This window comes from Vipera berus, assembly GCF_964194415.1.
Source record: "Vipera berus genome assembly, chromosome: 3".
Classification (NCBI taxonomy): domain Eukaryota; kingdom Metazoa; phylum Chordata; class Lepidosauria; order Squamata; family Viperidae; genus Vipera; species Vipera berus.
In genome coordinates, this window is record NC_138204.1 from 1884912 (window position 1) to 1901261 (window position 16350).

A 16350-nucleotide genomic window follows, 5' to 3' on the forward strand; every position below is an offset into this window, starting at 1 on the left:
TTTAAAGACGGATGCAAAACAAAAAAAGAGTCCAGCCACTGGAAGCAGCTACTCAAGAGACAGAGAGAAAACTGCTAAGATGCTGGAACTAACTCTTAACATACAGCTGAGTTGGGGAACTGGTGACCCTCCAGAAGTTCTACTTCAGCAGCAGGGTCCCTTGGGGGGGGGCTCTGAAGCAACAGCTGGAGGCCACAGCTGGAGAGCAACCATTGAAGGCATGCATTGCAACACACTGAAAGAGGGGTGAGCTTTGAATTGCACGGCTGCCTCTGTAGCTTTGATTTCTACGATCCCCTCTCCATGGATGCCTCTGATTATTAGTTCATGGAAGAACTGCCTTCCATTTGGGTGCAAAGAATCAGACATCTTTTCCCTTGGACCCAGAGATGGTACAAAAGCTTTACCAGAGACCGTAAACCCTGCGTAAAGCACAGGGGGTGGGAGTAAAGCATGAAAACTCCTTCCCAAAACCCAAGCATTCTGTCCCAAAGTTCCCATCGGCATTTTGCATTAAAATGCTGGTTGGGGAATTCTGGGAATTGAAGTCCAGACATTAAAAAAAACGGTTGCTGGAACTGGGTATGTCTAGTTTAACGAACAGAAGGACTAGGAGTGACATGATAGCGGCCCTCCAAGATCTTGGAGTAGAGACTCGGTTAGCAACGGCGAGAAAGGTTGTAAAATCAAGTAAAATTCACCTAATGACTGTCTTGCTTAGCAATGGAATTTTTTTAAAAAAATTCCATTTATATCCCACCCTTCTCCGAAGACTCAGGGCGGCTTACAAGCTTAGCAGTAGCCTTCATTCTATGTATATGCCTCCTTATTAGGGCTTTCATACACCCCCCAAGCGGCATTATTACAAAGTCAGCTTAATTGCCCCCAACAATCTGGGTCCTCATTTTACCTACCTCGGAAGGATGGAAGGCTGAGTCAACCTTGAGCCTGGTGGGATGCGAACCTGCACTAATTGCAGGCAGCTGGTGTTACTTAAGGAGGCATTAGCCCACTGCTCCACCAAGGCTCTTATTTTGGGCTCATTCTAGACATAAATTGAGGACCACCGGAAGCGCTACTGTAGAAAATCCTGCCAAATGTGAAGATGCCAAAGGAGTACGGCTAGTGAGGTTCACAGAGCGTGGTTTCAGTGGCGTAGCGTGGGTTGTCAGCACCCGGGGCAAGCACCCGGCCGCTGCACTGTCCCTCCCCCAGATAGTCCCTCGCTCTCTCTCCGCACCGCACCGCACGCCTGGCACCCCCCCCTCCACAGTGGGTGGTGACCCGGCGGCTCGGATCGGATTCGCACAGCCAGCACTGCAGTGAGAGAGAGTGAGTGAGCCAGGCAGGGGCAGAGAGCTGCGAGTGTGAGCGCGCCCCCCCAGATGTTGCGCCCGGTGCAGCTGGCCCCCCCTGCACCCCCCATGCTACGCCACTGCGTGGTTTGACCATCAATTCAGACGTCTGCGGTGAAACATTACGAAAACTCAGGCGAGCCGCCATAACAAGCGTTGGGGCCTGCTGACTTCCGGTGTGGTGGTTGTTGGTCCGCGATAACGCCCGCACACTGCTAGACGCACCCAAGGACTTTCGAAGAGGTTCCGTCGGGATGTTTTTGATCTCACACACACACACACACACACAGAGCCCAGATCTGGCGCCGAGCGACTAGTACTAAGAAACTTCAAACCTTGTAAGACGTTGTGACAAGGGCCTCAATTTGAATGGCGGTGATGTCGGAAAGTCATGTAATGTTGTCGTTTTCAAATGTGCATAAACACAGTTCTGTGTCTGCCAGTGTCTGTCGTTGATAACCAAACAGAAGTTTTATTTCCGAATTGCCCTCGTAGAATTCTAATTTCAGAGGGTTGAGTTTAAGGGTTCTTTGCACACTCACGGCACAAAGCTTCCAACATCTGAAGGTCATCTCGGCCCCTGGAATGGAGGGTCTGTTTGTGACATGCAATTTGCCCCAGTTTGCCACCAGCTCCCGAGTGAAACACATTTGCTCTCGCACAACCAGGCCATCAGAGACATGAGCTCATCGCTGCCACGTAGGGACAGATTTGTTGAGGTCTGGCTTTGACCCCGAGGAGAGAACACCGTCTGCGCCTGGTGGCGCCTGATTTTATCCTCTCTTGCTGCATAGCCTCCTTTTTTTTTTTTAGAAAAAGCTGGTTCATAAATAACATGACGTTCATCCCTAAATCCAAGCCACAAAATTCAGTAGCTTCTGTTAACCCAGGCAAATAAATAACTTAGGGCTCAGTGCAAAGGTGGGGCTTAATCAATTTGCAAAGAGAGTGTTTTCCTCCATAAACTCACACACATCAAACAAGGAGCAGAAGCTGTACTTGCCCAATGCGTGAAACTTGGGTTAGTGTTAATCTGTGTTGTTATTGTTGTAACATACTGTGCTGTGCAACTCAGCCTATTTAGTAGACTACAGCAAGCTGGCAGGAATAGCCAATGCTCCAGACGACAGGCTTAAGATACAGGAGGATCTGACTTGACTTGAACACTGGGCGCTATCTAACAAGATGAAATTCAATGGTGAGAAAAGTAAGGTTCTACATTTAGGCAAGAAAAACCAAGTGCACAGGTATAGTACAGGTGGTACCTTGCTCAATAGTAGTAACTGTGAGAGGGATCTCGGAGTCCTAGTGGACGATCACTTAAATATGAGCCAGCCGTTGTGCGGCAGCTGCCAAAAAAGCCAACACGGTGCTAGGCTGCATCAACAGAGGGATAGAATCAAGATCATGTGAAGTGTTAATACCGCTTTACAATGCCTTGGTAAGGCCACACTTGGAATCCTGCATGCACTTTTGGTCACCACGATGTAAAAAAGATGTTGAGACTCTAGAAAGAGTACAGAGAAGAGCAACAAAGATGATCAGGGGACTGGAGGCTAAAAACATATGCTGGAATTGGGTATGTCTAGTTTAATGAAGAGAAGCACTGGGGTTGACACGATAGCAGCCTTCCAATATCTCAAGGGCTGCCCCAAAGAAGAGGGAGTCAAGGTATTCTCCAAAGCACCGGAGGGCAGGGCAAGAAGCAACAGATGGAAACTAACCAAGGAGAGAAGCAACCTGGAACTAAGGAGAAATTTCCTGACAGTGCAACAATTAACCAGTGGAACTACCTGCCTCCAGAAGCTGTGAATGCTCCAACACTGGAGGTTTTTAAGAAGAGACTGGACAGCCATTGGTCTGAAATGGTATAGGGTTTCCTGCCTGAGAAGGGGGTTGGACTGGAAGACCTCCAAGGTACCTTCCAACTCTGCTATTCTATTCTATTCTATTCTATTCTATTCTATTCCATTCCATTCCGTTCCGTTCCGTTCCGTTCCGTTCCGTTCCGTTCCGTTCTGTTCTGTTCTGTTCTATTCTACTCTACTCTAGTAATATTATGATTCAGTCTCTTGCTTCAATCCAGTAGGTGAGTTAACATTAATGAGATAATAGTTTAGGGTAGTGGTTAAGGTGCTGGCCTAGAAACCAGGAGTCCGTGAGTTCTAGTCCTGCGTTAGGCATGAAAGTCGGCTGGGTGACTTTGGGCCAATCACCAGGAGATGGTGAATTTTAGTCCTGCCTTAGGCACGAAAGCTGGCTGGGTGACTTTGGGCCAATCCTGGTCTCAGCCTTACCCACCTCACCTCACCTTGTTGTGGGGAAAATAGGAGGAATTTAACAGGTTGAATTACTTATAGAATAATAAAGGTGGGATGGAATCTAATTTTTAAAAATAAATAATGCAACAGCCACATTAAGGGGGTTGTCGATAGCTGGATTCTTCCTGTATTCTAACCTCAGAATATCCAACCACTTTTTAGGCTACCGCAGTGTTTCTCCACCTTGTCAAGTTGAACCTCTGTGGACTTCAACTCCCAGAATTCCCTAGCCAGCCACGCCTGCATTCTGGGAGTTGAAGTCCACAGATCTTCAAGTTGACAAGGTCAAGAAACACTGGGCTGGGCTCTATCACCTGCAATCCAGCCAGTGGCCAAACTGCCTAATATTCAATATTCTTCTAATATTGCTGGCATTCTGTTTTGGACATCAGATTTAATGGCTGCTCGTGTGCCAGCAGCGATAATTCCACCAATGGCCCCTTCAGGTCCAGAGCAGCTGGAGAACCGTCCGCTGGAGAGACCTCATCTTGCCTGACTGCACAATCACACCTGCGCCAGCGATGTGCCTGCCAGCCTTCCTTTCTGCGTGCCTACCTGCAATTTGCAACCTTGGTGTCCGAGAATCAAGATGGTATTTGCAGACAAGGAGTTGGCAGTGCCCACTGGGCATGTGTTCTAGCAAGGGACGGAGGGGCAAAGCCTTAGGAAATGCAAGTGAGTTTTATCATCAGTGCTAGAAGGGTGTAGGGGAGGAAGAGGAGGAGGAGGAGGAAGAGGACGACTGTGGGGTCCTTGGTGCTCTCTGAGCTTGCTTGTTTTCTTGCAGACGTTTCATGACCCAGCTAGGGAACATCATCAGTACTAGAAGGGAGTGGGGTTTGTAGAGAGGAAGAGGAGGAGGAGGAAGAGGAAGAGGACGACTGTGAGGTTCTTGGTGCTCTCTGAGCTTGGTGGTTTTCTTGCAGACGTTTCATGACCCAACTAGGGAGCATCATCAGTGCTAGAAGGGTGTGGGGTTTGTAGAGAGGAGGAGGAAGAGGAGGAGGAGGAGGAGGAGGAGGAGGAGGATGACGACGATGACGACTGTGGGGTCCTTGGTGCTCTCTGAGCTTGGTGCTTTCCTTGCAGACATTTCATGACCCACCTAGGGAGCATCATCAGTGCTAGAAGGGTGTGGGGTTTGTAGAGAGGAGGAGGAAGAGGAGGAGGAGGACGACGACAACGACGATGACGATTTTGGGGTCCTTGGTGCTCTCTGAGCGTGGTGGTTTTCTTGCAGACATTTCATGACCCAACTAGGGAACATCATCAGTGCTAGAAGAGTGTGGGGTTTGTAGAGAGGAGGAGGAGGAGGACGACGACGACAACGACAACGACAACGACGATGACGACTGTGGGGTCCTTGGTGCTCTCTGAGCTTGGTGCTTTTCTTGCAGACGTTTCATGAGCGAACTAGGGAACATCATCAGTGCTAGAAGGAAATGGGGTTTGTAGAGAGGAGAGGAGGAGGAGGAGGGGGGAGGAGGAGGAAGAAGAAGAGGAGGAGGAGGAGGAGGACTGTGGGAACATCATCAGTGCTAGAAGGGAGAAAGTTTGCTCTCAATTTATATTTATATGCTCTCAATTTATATCCTAATGGCTTGCCCTCTCAGCATCGGTGCGAGTGTTCTTGATTAGCTTTTGTTCATTCTTTGATTGTTTGTCTGAGTTGGTCACTCCTTGACTGGGGCACCGTTTACTGTTTGGCGTTCATCTCTGGGTGTTGCCTGCTGGCCAGTCCTGCGGTATTTTAAACTTTTCCATTGGCTCTTTTGAGTGGCACGTAGATGTCCTTTCTCTCCTTAGGCCTGCTGATGGCTGACTAGCCTGAGTGCCAGGCACCCTCCTATCCTCCAGTGTTTTCGGAATTGGCTTCGTCTAGATGGCACGCCGTTTCCCACTTGATGTTCTTCCTCTCCAAATAGTCCTGCGCCTCTGGAGAGCCCAGGGCCCAACCTCAGCCAGAGACGGCGTCTATGTGAACATTAAGCTGGAGACAGGCATGGGCATCAGCTCAGCCCCAGCTCTGACGGCTGCTTTCCCCCCCACACACACACACCCCACAACCCGCAACCCTGATGGGACTGAGATCATGGCAGACAGTGGGCTGTCACGACTTAATTTATTGCCAAAATGACTTCTAGAGGCCAGGAAGGGAAGCCGATGTTTCGGTAGCAAACCGTCAACCAACTCAAGATTCATTGTCCAACGAGGCACAAGTCGGAAGCCGTTTCATCCACAAAAGAGGTTCCGTTCACCGGAAGTGCCATATTAAGAGCCACGGAGGCTGTTGTGAACCCTCTGTGTGACATCCAGGTGCTTTGGAGAATGTTTTATTCTCCAAAGCGCCCGAAGGCCGGACAAGAAGCAACGCATGGAAACTCATCAAGGAGAGAAGAAGCAACCTGGAACTAAGGAGAAACTTCCTGACAGTGAGGAACAATTAACCAGCGGAACAGCTTTGCCTCCAGAAGCTGCGAATGCTCCAACACTGGAGGTTTTTAAGAAGAGACTGGACAGCCATTAGTCTGAAATGGTATAGGGTTTCCTGCCTGCCTGAGCAGGGGGTTGGACTGGATGACCTCCAAGTTCCCTTCCAACTTTATTATTATCCACGATCCAAAGTTCAACCATAAGGAAATTGTAGCACTGCAGACTTGGAAGCCATCTTCAAGAAGAGTTTAGTTGAGGATTTGCTTAAGCTTGGCAATTCTAGGATGGATAAACATCAACTCCCAGAATCCCCTGTCCAACATAGGATGGACTTCAGCTCCCAGAATCCCCCCATCTAGCATGGGATACAACTCCCAGAATCCCCTGTTCAGCATGGGATGGACTTCAGCTCCCAGAATCCCCCATCTAGCATAGGATGCAACTCCCAGAATCCCCTGTCCAGCATGGGATGGACTTCAGCTCCCAGAATGCCCCATCCATCATGGGTGGATACCAATGTCCAGAATCCCCCAACCAGCATGGGGTGAACTTCAACTCCCAGTTTTATTTCCGTAACCTACCAAGAGTCACCGAAAGTGAATTGGGCAACCATATACATTTTCTTAATAAAGTAAAAATCAATAGCTTTTGGTGTGCTGCCCTTTCTTACTATGATGTTGAGACTCCACAAAGGGTGCAGAGAAGAGCCACAAAGATGATTAGGGGACTGGGGGATTAAAACAAACGAAGGATGTTGCAGGAACTGGGTAGGTCTAGTTCAGGGGTCTTCAAACTTGGCCCTTTGATGACTTGTGGACTTCGACTCCCAGAATTCTGGGATGTTGCAGGAATTGGGTAGGTCTAGTTCAGGGGTCTTCAAACTTGACCCTTTGATGACTTGTGGACTTTGACTCCCAGAATTCTGGGATGTTGCAGGAATTGGGTAGGTCTAGTTCAGGGGTCTTCAAACTTGACCCTTTGATGACTTGTGGACTTCGACTCCCAGAATTCTGGGAGTCGAAGTCCACAAGTCATCAAAGGGCCAAGTTTGAAGACCCCTGGCCTAGTTCAATGAAAAGAAGGACCAGAAGGACATGATAGCAGTCTTCCAATATTTGAGGGGAAGATCAATCTATCCTCCAAAGCTCCAGAAGGCAGGACAAGAAGCAACAGGTGGAAACTCATCAAGGAGAGAAGCAACCTGGAATTAAGGAGAAACTTCCTGACAGTGAGAACAATTAACCAGTGGAACTCCTTGCCTCCAGAAGCTGTGGGTGCTCCATCACTGGAGCCTTTTAAGAAGAAACTGGACAGCCAGTCTGGGATGCAGTAAGGTCTCCTGCTTGGGCGGGGGGCCGGACTAGATGACCTCCTAGGTCTCTTCTAACTCTGTTATTTTGTTGTTCTGTTAAGCTCTCCTAACAGAAGGGGGGGCAGGGGTTGGATTAGAAGACCTCCAGGGTCCCTTCCAACTCTGTTGTTCGGTTGGTTTGCTGGTTTGTTTAATACTAATGAGAAATGTGGCTTCTTTTCGTTTCTTTGGGTTTTTTTGCTGATTCTGCGCAAGGAGCGCGATGGCCTGATCTCTTTTGAAAGCTTTCGCTTCATCGACCGCGGCGTAGCCTTCGCTTTGACAGCCCTTCCCAAGGAAGGGAGGTGTAGCTTTGTCGCCGGGGAGGACGCAGAAGTGGTTTTTGATGGATCCCAGGACACCAGCAACAGGCCAGGCGAACAGATGGTGGCAATCTGTGGCGGGTGGCAAAGACGGTTGCAAGCAAACGGGGCGTTTCGGTCACACGCGCATCGTCTGATGTGGGGGCAACGGTGAAAGATCTGCTCTCGGGAAGCTTTCCAGGGCCTGCAACTAGGTTTATTGATCAATTGTTTCTTTTTAATTTGTGTATTGCTCAAAAAGAAAAAGAAAAACAGAAGAAGGAAACGAAAGGCAAAGATCATTATAATGCCAGTGGATGCCGAAACGACGCCTAAAATGTGCTTTCAAAAAGTGAAAAGAATAAGACAGGAAAAAAAAATCAAGGTATATCAGTATAGCAATTAATGGTTGCAATTCTCTCTCTCTCTCTCTATCTCTATCTATCTATCTATCTATCTATCTATCTATCTATCTATCTATCTATCTATATATATATATATATGTTAAATGTTTGTTAAGCATTCAGAAAACACTTGCTTGGTCCCAGACATGGGACAAATCTTATTTCCTGTTTCAGCCTAGCCCAAGGCCATCTACAGGCAGTAGCCACAACAATGGCAGCTCATATTTGTGTAATTTTTTTTGCTTGCTAACAAAGAATAAAGGGAGAGCGATATGATCATTTCAAACTTATTTGTTCTCATCAGTCAGCCATACCCTTCTGAGATGAGAGAGAGAGAGAGAGAGAGAGAGAGAGAGAGAGAGAGAGAGAGAGAGAGAGAGAGAGAGAGAGAGAGAGAGAGAGAGAGAGAGAGAGAGAGAGAGAGAGAGAGAGAGAGAGACTGTGCCCTAGGGGTTAAAACAACTGCTTAAGATGCAGTCGGCCCAGGTTCGAATCTCAGAAGGGTATGGCTGACTGATGAGAACAAATAAGTTTGAAATGATCATATTGGTCTCCCTTTATTCTTTGTTAGCAAGCCAAAAAATTTACATATATATGTATATGTATATGTATATATGTATGTATATATATGTATCTAATGTAAATAAGTACACACAGACGTATAGTCTTTACATTAGATAATTACGTATTCATTTCTAATATATGGATAAGTAGATATATTTACCTTTGGTTTCTAACTAATTGGTAGCTTTCTAACTCTGTTTTGATTTGTGCTTTTAATCAGGTATTAATATTGTTTTATTATACAGAATTATGCATATACCCACATATATTATATGACACAGAGAAACAACACAATCTAGTTCAGATTACGTACACATGTGCAGTTGCCAAGCACCTCAGTTTTGATCACGGGACCATGGGAATGCTGCAACGGTCATAAGTGTGAACAACAGTCGTAAGTCCCTTTGCTTGGTGCCGCTGTAACTTTGAACGGTCACTACATGAACCGTTGCAAAGAGAGGACCGCCTGTGTTGTCCTCTGAACCTTTTAGAGTTTTGTCGCACGGTCCCTATTTCTGTAATCCACCACTTTCTCCCCAAACAGGGTGAGCACGGGACATTCTAAAATGCATTTTAAAGAAGCAAGATCCATCTTGCATCCCCAACAGATGGCTGGTGTCGTGGAAAAACCCAACGAAAAAGTCAAGAGGCTGCAACACAAAACTGTGGCAGATGAAAATATAGTCCCCTCCTCATAAAACAAGATGTGTGCGGAAAGTTATGTTCAGCAGAAGGTTAGTAAAAAGACAGCAAAAGTCAGCAGAAGTCAGCGGACCATCTGACTCCCGTCTTAGAACGAGAAAGGGTATAAAAGGTTGGGACTGGGCCCGATTGATTTGCCATTGGCCTATAGCTGTCCTATTGGAGTCTGCTATTGCCATATGGTCCTCGTTGCAGCGGGTTGTTAATGCAAGTGATGTTATGTTATTATGCTATGTTTCCAAATTATTAGCAAAATAAACCTCTGAATCATAAAGTAAGAATTATTGTTTTGTGTTGCTGTCACTTGTCTTTTATTGGATTTTTCCACGACAAAACCATAATTCTTACTTTAAAATTCAGAGGTTTATTTTGCTAATAATTTGCAACATTTTAGTTGTTAGCTGCCAAGTCGTGTCCGACCCATCGCAACCCTATGGACAACGTTCCTCCAGGCCTTCCTGTCCTCTACCATCTTCTGGAGTCCATCTAAGCTCACACCTACTGCTTCAGTGACTCCATCCAGCCACCTCCTTCTCTGTCGTCCCCTTCTTCTATTGCCCTCAATCTTTCCCAGCATTAGGCTCTTCTCCAGTGAGTCCTTCCTTCTCATTAGGTGGCCAAAGTATTTGAGTTTTAGCTTCAGGATCTGGCCTTCTAAAGAGCAAAAACATAATAACACAACTTCACTTACATTAGTAACCCATTGCAATGAGGTCCAGTGACCTAGCAAGTCCATCAAGGACAGCTATAGGCCAGTGGCAAATCAATGAGATCCAGTCCCAATTTTTTATACCCTTTCTCATCCTGAGACCGTAGACAGATGCTCAGCAATTTTACACTTTCTGCTGACTTTCTGCTGAACATAACTTTCCTCGTGTACCCGTGTACATCGGAACCCGCTTCCATCAGCTACTTTCAGTTCCCCACTGAATGATGATGATGATGGAAGGGACCTTGGAGGTCATCTAGTAAATCCCCCTGCTCAGGCAGTAAACCCTATACCATTTCAGGCAAATGGCTGTCCAGTCTCTTCTTAAAAACTTCCAGTGTTGGAGCTTTCACCACTTCTGGAGCCAGTGCCTGGCTGAGGAATTCTGGGAGTTGAAGTCCACAAGTCATAAAAGGGCCAAGTTTGAAGACCCCTGGAGTAGAGGAAGCCTCTTAATTGGCCTCAGCCACAGGATGCAGGATGTGACAGCATAATGTGTGATGCAAAGTTGTGTGATGTTCACCTTAGGAGTTTTAAATGCAGAACAACAGAGTTGGGGGGGGACCTCGGAGGCCTTCTAGTCCCACCCCCTGCTCAGGCAGGAATCCCTATACCAGGGCTCCCCAACCTCTGGTCCGTATAACAGCACCGGGCCACGGCATGCCAGAAACCGGTCTATGCAAAGAAGCAAAGCCCCCTCCGCGGGATGCAGGCAGCACGCAAAACCACACCCCCTCATGTCCGCGGAAAAACCTCTCTCCACGGAACCGGTCCCTGGTGTCCAAAAGGTTGAGAGTCAGCTGTCTTTTATGTTTAAGGCGGGACTAGAATTCCCTGTTTCCTGGTGATTGGCCCAAAGTCACCCAATTGACTTTCATGCCTAAAGCAGAACTACAACTCACCGTCGCCTGGTGATTGGCCCAAAGTCACTCCACTGACTTTCATGCCTAAGGCAGAACTAGAACTCCCTTTTTCCTGGTGATTGGCCCAAAGTCACTCCACTGACTTTCACGCCTAAGGCAGAACTAGAACTCCCTTTTTCCTGGTGATTGGCCCAAAGTCACCCAACTGACTTTTATACCTAAGGCAGAACTAGAACTCCCTTTTTCCTGGTGATTGGCCCAAAGTTACCCAACTGACTTTCATACCTAAGGCAGAACTAGAACTCCCTTTTTCCTGGTGATTGGCCCAAAGTCACCCAACTGACTTTCATACCTAAGGCAGAACTAGAACTCCCTTTTTCCTGGTGATTGGCCCAAAGTCACCCAACTGGCTTTCATGCCTAAGGCAGAACTAGAACTCCCTTTTTCCTGGTGATTGGCCCAAAGTCACCCAACTGGCTTTCATGCCTAAGGCAGAACTAGAACTCACCTTCTCCTGGCAGTTGGCCCAAAGTCATCCATATCATCAGCAAGTTGTTACAAGTAGGTGGGGTGTAAATTAGGATCACTAATAAATTAAGAGGAGAGGGCCACCGAGAGCAACGGAATTCTTCCTACAATATGGAGTTGAAGGGAACTACATGGTCCAAACGCTGTTTGTGCTTAGTCATGTTTGGTTGAATACATGCAGTGGGCTGGGTTCACACAACATGCTGGGCCATGCTTGCCAATCCTGGGTAAATTATCCAAATTTGGTTTTTATGTAAGTAACAACACACAAGCCTATTGCCCATCACAACAGGGATGTTTAAACTGACTTAAAGATGGGCACCTGTACTAAATATATATATTTAAATGTTTCTCAAAACATTCCTACTAAGTTGAAAATCAGTGAACTTATCAATGCCCCTCTGTCAAAATGACATAAAAGATCATTTAAAGTTCTTTTTTTTATTTATCTCTTCATTAAATTTGTATTCCACCATTCTTGCTAACGCATGATTCTGGGCATCTTACAACTGATTGTTGCTATTGCTCTTATAATACAGCTAGTCCTCAAGTTGCGACAGTTGTTCAGTGGCTGCTCACAGTTACGGGGGACACCAAAGGAAGGGACTGACAACCAGCCCTTGAAGGGTTTTTTTTAGATAGATAGATTAGATAACCTTTATTGTCATTTTTTCCTGTGGGCCCAACGGCACACATTAAAAATGAAATTCAGTTGCTGGCTTTCAAAGTGTACACATACATAACACACATTTAAAACATACTACAGAAAAACCAAATGTACAGGTATAGTATAGGGGGTACCTTGCTCAATAGTAGGAACTGTGAGAGGGATCTTGGAGTCCTACTGGACATTCACTTAAACATGAGCCAGCCGTGTGCGGCAGCTGCCAAAAAAGCCAAGACAGTGCTAGGCTGCATTAACAGAGGGATAGAATCAGGATCACGTGAAGTACTAATACCACTTTACAAGGCCTTGGTAAGGCCACACTTGGAATACTGCATCCAGTTTTGGTCACCACGATGTAAAAAAGATTTTGAGACTCTAGAAAGAGTGCAGAGAAGAGCAACAAAGATGATTGGGGGACTGGAGGCTAAAACATATAGGGAACGGTTGTAGGAATTGGGGATGTGTAGTTTAACGAAGAGAAGGGTGAGGGGTGACATCAGTGTTCCAATGTCTCAGGGGCTACCACAAAGAAGAGGGAGTCAAGCTATTCTCCAAAGCACCTGAAGGCAGGACAAGAAGCAACGGATGGAAACTAACCAAGGAGAGAAGCAACCTAGAACTAAGGAGAAACTTCCTGACAGTTAGAACAACTAACCAGTGGAACAACCTGCCTCCAGAAGTGGTGAATGCTCCAACACTGGAGGTTTTTAAGAAGAGACTGGCCAGCCATTACTCTGAAATGGTATAGGGTTTCCTGCCTGAGCAGGGGGTTGGACTAGATGACCTCCAAGGACCCTTCCAACTACTTCTTCTTCTTCTTCTTCTTCTTCTTCTTCTTCTTCTTCTTCTTCTTCTTCTTCTTCTTCTTCTTCTTCTTCTTCTTCTTCTTCTTCTTCTTCTTCTTCTTCTTCTTCTTCCTATTATTATTATTATTATTATTGGAATACTTGGAATACTGCATCCAGTTATGGTCACCACAATGTAAAAAAGATGTTCAGACTCTAGAAAGAGTACAGAGAAGAGCAACAAAGATGATCACAGGACTGGAGGCTAAAACATTTAAGGAACGGTTGCTGGAATTGGGTATGTCTAGTGCAGACATGTCAAACACAAGGCCCGGGGGCCGGATCCGGCCCGTGAAGTGGTTTCATGTGACCCGCGAAGCCATCCTGGAAACAGTGAGGGAACGGCCCCCACTGCCTTGGCCCTGGCCCAGAGACCCTCCTTCTGCCAGAGACCCTCAGATCTGTCCCACTCCTGCCCAGGCTCCCATAAGCACCCTTGATGCGAATGATGTAGAGTTGGCCATGCCCACCCAGTAGGCTATACGCACTCTAGCCACGCCCACCCAGTAGGCCACGCCCACCCTGGCCATACCCACCTGGCCCCCTGAGGGCAACCGCAATGCTGATGCGGCCCTCAATGAAATTGAGTTTGACACCCCTGGTCTAGTGTAATGTATTGGCCTAAATCACTTGCTTTATGTCTGTTTGTTTAATGGCTGACCTACTTTTGTATGTTATGTAATGGTTGCTGGGCTGAGCTAGACTTGCTGTCTCCAGTCTGTTAAGTAGTTTTGGGCAGGAAACTGCTACTTTAAATCTATTGGTCGCCGCCTAGAGGCCAACCGTATAAATAGCTGCGCAGCAACTATTAGCTTGCTTCTGTTATGTTCTGACTCTGAAAAAACTTGTTGCTGTTTGAACACCTCCTCTCGCTCAATGCCTGAAAGAACCGAATACTTAACATCTAGTTTAATGAAGAGAAGGATGAGGGGGGACATGATAGCAGTCTTCCAATATCTCAGGGGCTGCCCCAAAGAAGAGGGAGTCAAGCTATTCTCCAAAGTACCTGAGGGCAGGAGAAGACGCGACGGATGGAAACTAATCAAGGAGAGAAGCAATCTAGAACTAAGGAGAAATTTCCTGACGGTGAGAACAATTAACCAGTGGAACAACCTGCCCTCAGAAGCTGTGAATGCTCCAACACTGGAGGCTTTTAAGAAGAGACTGGACAGCCATTTGTCCAAAATGGTATAGGGTTTCCTGCCTGAGCAGGGGGTTGGGCTAGATGACCTCCAAGGTCCCTTCCAACATCATCATCATCATCATCATCATTATTATTTACAGCATATGTATAGACCTACACCCTTACATATAAGTTCTATTGGACTTTCTGCTAATGTGTTTTGGAGCGATCAAGGAAAAAATGTGCTACTCCAGAGATCTCCCAAGTCGGCAACTTTAAGACTTGTGGACTTCAACTCCCAGAATTCTTTTATGCTGGCTGAGGAATTCTGGGAGTTGAAGTCCACAGGTCTTAAAATGGCCAACTCTGGAGACCCCTGGGCTACCACAGTATGAACAGAAGCTGAGATTCCGGGGAAAGGTGAACATTGAGTGTCGCACACTCTGTTCTGTTCTGTCCTGTTCTATCCCATTCCATATTTTCTATTCTATTCTATTCTGTTCCATTCCATTCTTCTTATCTTATCAAAATAAGGAGGAATTTCCTGACCAAAAAAAAAAATCAATCAGTGGAACCGACTTGCCTCCAGAAGTTGGGGGTGCTCCAACAGTGGAGGTTTTCAAGGAACGATTGGACAATCATTTGTCCTGAATTGTATAAGGGCAGGGGGTTGGACTAGATGACCTCCGAGGTCCCTTCCAGCCCTTGGATTCTATGATTCTTTTTCGGTTCCCGTTCGGTATCCAGCTCAGCTCCGTTTCTTGCAAGCGCTTCCTACGTGACAAGCCCGAGACAGCCACCTCTCCACACAGCTTAAGATCAGCGACCAGAAGCATCAGGAGAAATAAAGATCATCGTTCTGCCTGACGTAATAGTGCCTTATGAAAGACGGCTTCCTAAATTTGGAAACCGGCGATGGATCATAATCAGAGACGGTCTGTTCTCGTTCAGATGAGAGGCCATCCCTGGAGACCCAGAGCTGCACCTGGAAAGCCGAGCTGAGGTCACTGCCGTGATTGGAATTGCAGTTCTGGCAGAGGAGTTGTCTTTTTCTTTATATTTTATTCTCTCTCTTTCTCTCTCTTTTTAAATTCTTTCTCTTCCTCCTCCTCCTCCTCTTCCTCCTCCTCCTTCTCAGTTCAGGTTTTGTGACACTGGGCAGTGTACAAAAAAAAAAAGACTTCACCATAATTTAGTGCAGAGTGCAGAAAAGAGCCACAAAGATGATTAGGGGGCTGGAGGCTAAAACATACAGGGAACGGTTGCTGGAATTGGGTGTGTCTAGTTTAATGAAGAGAAGGACCAGGGGGGACAGGATAGCGGTCTTTCAGTATCTCAGGGGCTGCCCCAAAGAGGAGGCAGTCAAGTTATTCTCCAAAGCACCTGAAAGCAGGATAAGAAGCAACGGATGGAAACTAACCAAGGAGAGAAGCAGCCTGGAATTAAGGAGAAACTTCCTGACAGCATAATTAATCAATGGAATAGCTCATCTCCTGTAGGTGCACTGGAAAAAGTGCAGAGAAGAGCCACAAAGATGATCAGGGGACTGGAGGCTAAAACATACAAGGAACAGTTGCTGGGATTGGGTCTGTCTAGTTTAATGAAGAGAAGGACGAGAGGGGACAGGATAGCAGTCTTCCAATATCTCAGGGGCTGCCCCAAAGTAGAGGGAGTCAAGCGATTCTCCAAAGCGCCTGAGGGCAGGACAAGACAGTCACTTATCTGAAATGGTATATGCCTCCAAGGTCCCTTCCAGCTCTCTTCTATTCTAATATTCTAATATTGCAACGGATGGAAACTAATCAAGGAGAGATCCAATCTGAAATTAAGAAGATATTTCCTGACAGGACAACTAATCAGTGGAACAACCTGCCTCCAGAAGCGGTGAATGCTCCAACACTGGACGTTTTTAAGAAGAGACTGGACAGCCATTTGTCTGAAATGGTATAGGGTTTCCTGCCTGAGCAGGGGGTTGGACTAGATGACCTCCAAGGTCCCTTCCAACTCTGTTATTCTGTTAAATATTTCACCTCTGACTTGCCCGTTCTTCGCTCTCCAATCCTTTTGCCATGCAAGTATAAACTTTACAAACTGTACCCTGAATGTTTATCTTTGCCTTACTGTGTGACATATAATCCAGATGGAAGCTGTTGCTGATTAAATTTACTTCTGTTACGTATCTA

General features: G+C 46.5%; 1 long non-coding RNA gene across 1 annotated transcript; it reads left to right on the plus strand.

Moving 5' to 3' along the window:
• The first annotated feature begins 8029 nt into the window (after positions 1 to 8029).
• On the plus strand, positions 8030 to 14978 carry LOC308665730. Its single transcript, XR_014025944.1, has 3 exons — positions 8030 to 8147; positions 9275 to 9464; positions 14915 to 14978. It is a non-coding gene; the product is annotated as an uncharacterized lncRNA (long non-coding RNA).
• The last annotated feature ends 1372 nt before the right edge of the window (positions 14979 to 16350 follow it).